This window comes from Calypte anna, chromosome 5A (assembly GCF_003957555.1).
Source record: "Calypte anna isolate BGI_N300 chromosome 5A, bCalAnn1_v1.p, whole genome shotgun sequence".
In the NCBI taxonomy this organism is placed as follows: domain Eukaryota; kingdom Metazoa; phylum Chordata; class Aves; order Apodiformes; family Trochilidae; genus Calypte; species Calypte anna.
Window position 1 is genome coordinate 39,132,587 of NC_044251.1, and position 6,469 is coordinate 39,139,055.

Here is a 6,469-nt window from a genome sequence, read left to right on the forward strand (position 1 = left end):
ATCTTCAGAAAGCAGCCTGGTAATACTTGTCCAACTAGATAAAGAGAGGTGTGGGGAACAGCCCTAGGAGACTACAAGGCTGTCAGGAAGCTGGAAGCTTCACAGAGCCTTTCACAAGGGGAAAAAAATCTTGAACTGTGGCAAATTTTGGCTTTTAAAGGTTCCCAGATGTCAATGTGGAGCAAAAAGGGGTTACTTGGAATGAAAAGTTTCTCCTGGAAAAACAAATCCTTTGTTCTGTGGGGGTTGTATCCTGACACTTTCCAGTGACCACCATGAATCTAGAGGAAGGACATGGAGAAATCAGCTATCCCCCATTCCAAATGTACTTGTACCAAAGTGATGCTGGTGTACTTGGGGAAAGGTCAGGCAAGCCTAAATCAACCAAATTAAACATAGAAGCCCTAAAGAACAGTTTAAAAACTCACCCATACAGCTGCAGCAAGCTGTGAGAGACCAGCAAACACATGGTGCTGTGTTTCAAAACTGGATTTTTCCCTCAGACTCTTAAAAAGAAAAAAAAAAGTAATTTTCTGTTCATTTCTGAGCAAGTTGGGCCAGTCTGTGGAAAAGTGGGCTCTGAGCATCATTTAAATCATGCACAGCCTGAGGTTTAGGAAAGGTGATTTGTTAGGGCAGCACTGTGATAATGCAAATTTGGGGGATGGACTTCAACTTGCAGAATGTATTAGGAGACAGCAGATTTCCACAGGAAATTTGGCTTCTCATGAAGAGCAACATTTATCTACATCTGATACATAGAATCATAGAATCATAGAATTGGCTGGGTTGGAAGGGACCTCAGAGATCATCAAGTCCAACCCTTGATCCACTCCCACTGCAGTTCCCAGCCCATGGCACTCAGCCACATCCAGGCTCTTTGGAAAGATCTCCAGACACGGAGAATCCACTACTTCCCTGGGCAGCCCATTCCAATGTCTGATCACCCTCTCCAGAAAGAAATTCTTTCTCATCTCCAACCTAAACCTCCCCTGGCACAACTTGAGACCCTGCCCTCTTGTCTTGCTGAGAGTTGCCTGGGAAAAGAGCCCAACCCCCCCCTGGCTCCAACCTCCTTTCAGGGAGTTGTAGAGAGTGATGAGGTCTCCCCTGAGCCTCCTCTTCTCCAGCCTCAACACCCCCAGCTCCCTCAGCCCTTCCTCACAGGACTTGTGCTGGATCCCTTCACAGCCTCCTTGCTCTTCTCTGGACCTGCTCCAGCACCTCAATCTCCTTCCTGAGCTGAGGGGCCCAGAACTGGACACAGGACTCAAGCTGTGGCCTCCCCAGAGCTGAGCACAGGGGCAGAATCCCTTCCCTGGACCTGCTGGCCACGCTGTTCCTGATCCAGGCCAGGATGCCATTGGCCTTCTTGGCCACCTGGGCATACTGCTGGCTCATGTTCAGCTTCCTGGCAATCCAGACTCCCAGGTCCCTTTCTGCCACTCTGTCCCCAGCCTGGAGCTCCCCATGGGGTTGTTGTGGCCAAAGTGCAGGACCCGGCACTTGGCCGTGTTGAACCTCATCCCGTTGGAATCATCCCAACTCTCCAGTCTGTCCAGGTCCCTCTGCAGAGCCCTCCTGCCTTCCAGCTGATCCACACTCCCCCCCAGCTTAGTGTTGTCTGCGAATTTGCTGATGATGGACTCAATCCCTTCGTCTAAGTCGTCGATAAAGATATTGAACAGAACTGGGCCCAACACTGATCCCTGGGGGACACCACTGGTGACCGGCCGCCATTTTGATGCAGCCCCGTTCAGCACCACTCTCTGGGCCCGGCCCTCCAGCCAGTTCCTAACCCAGCACAGGGTGCTCCTGTCCAAGCTGTGGGCTGACAGCTTCTTCAGGAGGATGCTGTGGGACTCATACACAGTATACCGTGTATTTCTGATGCAACCTAACAGAAGATCATTCTTGGGGTGGATAAAATGGAAAGAAACCTCAAAAAAATCATCTTTGAATTTCAAGGATCAGAAATTTGCAGCTTAAAGACATTTAAAACTCCCTGGAAACTATCAAAGAAAACTTCCTCCCAGCAAGACATCCTTTCAGTGTCACCAGAGGCTGAAAGTTGAAAGTTTGCAGCAAAACTCAAGCAGGGGTGAAAGAGGGCTGAAGCTGGCAAAAAGATCTTTAAAAAGATATTTTAAAAATGTTTTTCCAACCTTTGATTTTTATTTACGTGCTTGAAAGCATTTACTAAGCTCTTCAGCAGGCAAGCCAAAAAAAAAAAAAAAACCCAGGCAAAGTCACTTCCCAGGATCTGTGAGAGAAAAAGGGTTCTTTCTGCAGATTTCAAAATGTTCCTGGGATTTTGAGGCTGGAAAAGTTTTCAGATCACACTTCTTCCAAAGGGCTTTCCAAGAGTGCAGAGTTTACTGCAAAACAACCTCTCAGAGAACTCCAGAATTTGTAACAAGAGATAGAAAAGCTACTTCCACATGGACAAAGTCAAAACATTTAATGTTGCAATAAATGTCTTTTTGGCCAATTTTTATAAGGACAAAGTGTACTGGGATTATATAGCAGTCTCTTTGCCCAGTTTAAGGTAGCACTCATGTAGGCACCTTCTACATACTCCATTTGCCAGCTGATATGTGAAGCTGTTGGAGTGTTCTTTGCTTCATTGACAGCCCAGCTTTTCAATTTTCACTTCCATAAAACAGCAACAAAAAAAAAACCACCCTCCACCCCAGGGAGAAAACTTTCTCTTTTTAATCATATTCAGCCCTGTTTTCTGTAATGAAAAAATTCTCTTCCAGCCCCAAGAGAGCCATTTTTTGAATGTCACTTTCAGATAGTGAGATAAAAATCTCTGCTACTTACAGAAAAGGATTCTGCCTGCCATTTGTGGATGGAACCACTTCCCAATTTATTTACTTTTTTTACAAGCTGTTAACAGGTTCAGACATCCCAGCTCGCTCAACCACAACAAACTCCATTCAGAGCTGCAAACCTGTGTTCTGTGCCAGCTACGGGAGGGACTTTGGACCCAAGGTGACCTAAAACCTTCTGGATACAGAAATTGGAGGGGGAGTGGGGAAATAAATGACATTTTCTGGCAAATTGTATCACTGAACAACAGTGCTAGCCATGGACAGTGCAAGCCCTTATTGAGGCAATGGTGGCTTCACACACCTGAAGCTTCCATCATAGAATCATAGAATTGGCTGGGTTGGAAGGGACCTCAGAGATCATCAGGTCCAACCCTTGATCCACTCCCACTGCAGTTCCCAGCCCATGGCACTCAGTGCCACATCCAGGCTCTTTGGAAATATCTCCAGACACGGAGAATCCACTACTTCCCTGGGCAGCCCATTCCAATGCCTGATCACCCTCTCCAGAAAGAAATTCTTTCTCATCTCCAACCTAAACCTCCCCTGGCACAACTTGAGACCCTGCCCTCTTGTCTTGCTGAGAGTTGCCTGGGAAAAGAGCCCAACCCCCCCCTGGCTCCAACCTCCTTTCAGGGAGTTGGAGAGAGTGATGAGGTCTCCCCTGAGCCTCCTCTTCTCCAGCCTCAACACCCCCAGCTCCCTCAGCCCTTCCTCACAGGACTTGTGCTGGATCCCTTCACAGCCTCCTTGCTCTTCTCTGGACCTGCTCCAGCACCTCAATCTCCTTCCTGAGCTGAGGGGCCCAGAACTGGACACAGGACTCAAGCTGTGGCCTCCCCAGGGCTGAGCACAGGGGCAGAATCCCTTCCCTGGACCTGCTGGCCACGCTGTTCCTGAGCCAGGCCAGGATGCCATTGGCCTTCTTGGCCACCTGGGCACACTGCTGGCTCATGTTCAGCTTGATTCAACATCGATTCCCTGGAAAGCTGCAGGACCCAGAGATCAGCGTGGAGATGAGAAAGAAACCCTTAATTTGGCTAAAGAGCAGCTGCTTTTCTTCTTAACACAATCAGCTCCTCCACCAAGCCCTTCTGCCTGGAGTCAAGGAGGCTGAAGCACACTTAGAGCAATTCCGACGCGACGCATCCCCCACTTCCATCAAACGCATCCAACCCGCAGGGCTCATTTGTTTGTTCTTTCAGATATTAAAGACTAATTTTGCCTTAGACTAAGAGCCTTTTCCAGTACAACCATCCCTCGGGAGCGAGCCCTGGCAACACGAGAGGATTCAATTAGTTGGCTGCTCTAAATGACTCCCGGAAAGGAGAGCGTTCACGTGGACACAACGTGGATTTTCAAGGAGCTGCCTGGAGTGCTGGCTCCCTCCTTTATAATATCACCAGTAACTTTAGCTTTACATAAAATCTTTTTACCTTAGCAAAGCTGCTCCATCACCTTTTTCAACACCCCTCCTTTTTTTGGTGTTTTAACACTCACTGTTTCATTTTTTCATTTGCTACCTCATTCTAGATTGAAATAAAGAGAAAACAGTTACTATTAAGCTGCCAAATTACATCTTTAGCCATTACATCCTCTTTATCAGCTTCTCCTACGTGGAGAAAAACATGAACTTGAGCAGGAATTATTTTTTTCTACTCTCACATCGTTTTTTTGTTTCAAAGACAATGGAAAACCTCAAGGCATTGACTAGTGCAAAAAAAATTAGGAAAAATGTCTGTCAGAAAAGTTAAAAAGAATTCTGAAATTTGTTTTTGTTGCTGTTCTTGCAGTTCAGATTTGATTGTTGGAGAATTTCTTTTGCTCTGGGATGGAACTTCTAGTTGATACGGAGGTAGAGTTTAGATCTGTGTCTCCCACCTGGAGATCAGGTGTTCCAGTCAACAGGAAGGCCAAAAAATTCAGGGAATCATTCTCCATCCCTGCTTAAAAGGAGGTGAAACAGTGAAATTTAACAAAATCTGAATCTGAGGGGTCACATCTGTCTTTATATGAGGGACTTGAAGATTTCTGGAACAGTCTTATTAAAAATTTCTGTATGTTCTTGCTCTTATTCAGGTCTTTCAAAACTAAGAAAACCTTTTCTCATTTCCTACACAATCACCTAAAATCAGGGATAGTCAACCTAAAGCCTACAGGTATTACAAATACATATGAGAAAAGCATGCAGTGCCCTGCCCTCAGCTTTGGCAGAAAAGCATAAATCACACCTTGGGTTTGACCTTTTTTCCTGTCTTATGTAGCTGGAGAAAGCTCAGTGGGGTTGCTGGCAAGGGGAGATGTTTCTTTTATTTAGCTGTGTTTTCTAAATGACAACAGATCCTCGTGGTACCTCAGGACATCCTCTCGTGGACATGGTGGGTGTTTTCTGTGGGTTTTTTCTATGTTGAAGATTGTACTTGGGGATCCTAAGAGGTCTTCTCCAACCAGGACAGCTCTGGGATTCTGTAAAGATGTTCAGTGAAGGAAGGAGAGAAACAACTCTACTTCAGGAGTGGATCCCATCAAATCTGATCCCAGATAAGGTGCAAGAACTGATCATCATTTAATGGAGCATTTTAGAAAAATCCAAGATGTAAAAAACACTTCTTAGTTTGTAACCCTCATCTCTCTGACTGTGCAGGACCCCAGCACGACAGGAAAATCCCATGAAAATCCAGTTTATCCCCAGGGCAGCCTTCCTGGCACAGTAGTAGAGCAGGGGAATATTACTGAACAAAAGCACCACTTGTCCTACAGAGCCCCAGATCCAAAGTCTACAAATCAAGAGCCTTTTCAGCCTCTAATGCCTGCAAAGATGGAAAACAGCCCCTCTGAGGTGGCCTGTGGTACCATCCCTCTGGGAGCCTGGTTCAGACAAGAAGTCCATCCAGTCCAGTCTCCCATCTCCAGCATTGGCCATAAAATGGGAATACAGGAACAGCAGTCACAAGATGTATTGGGAAAAGGAAGGAGAGTGACACTTTGGCCAGTGGTTCCTCACCTCTTAGAGGTTTTTTCAGCTCTGGAAGCTTCCTTGTCTACACCTCTCTACAGAGCCTTCTTTACAATTATTTGTTCAGCCTCTCCTGGAATCCCCAGAAAACTGCAGGCATCCACAAGTTCCTGTGGAGAGGGCTTATTGGATTGACCTGGCCTGTGAAGGACATGAAGTTCAGAAGATAATACTTCATCTATTACAAACTTGTTTAAATTTCATTCCTTTTTACCTCACCCTTGAACCTTACAATGAAGAGCAATGATCAACAGCACTCACAGTCTCATCCTTTTCACAGGGAGCTGACAACAGCTCAGCTCCTTTACTAAACAACTTTCTGTGGACCTACTGCCTGTGTTGCAGCTCAGGATCCCTCTGAAAAACATATTAAAAGAAAGCAGATTTTTTTTTTTCCAAGTGTGCATTGGTAGGCAGCACATCAAATGTTCCTAAGAATATTACCTAACCTGTCTTGTATAGTGTGGACTGTGAAAAAAGACTTACTGCAATTTCACATTAAAAGAAATGCCAGGCCTCTCCAAACCTATTGTACCTATGCAAAGTAACTAAATATGTCAGGGCTATAAATGTATTGCTGTGCAAGATGAGGAAAAATAATTTAACCTTTATCTTGTGA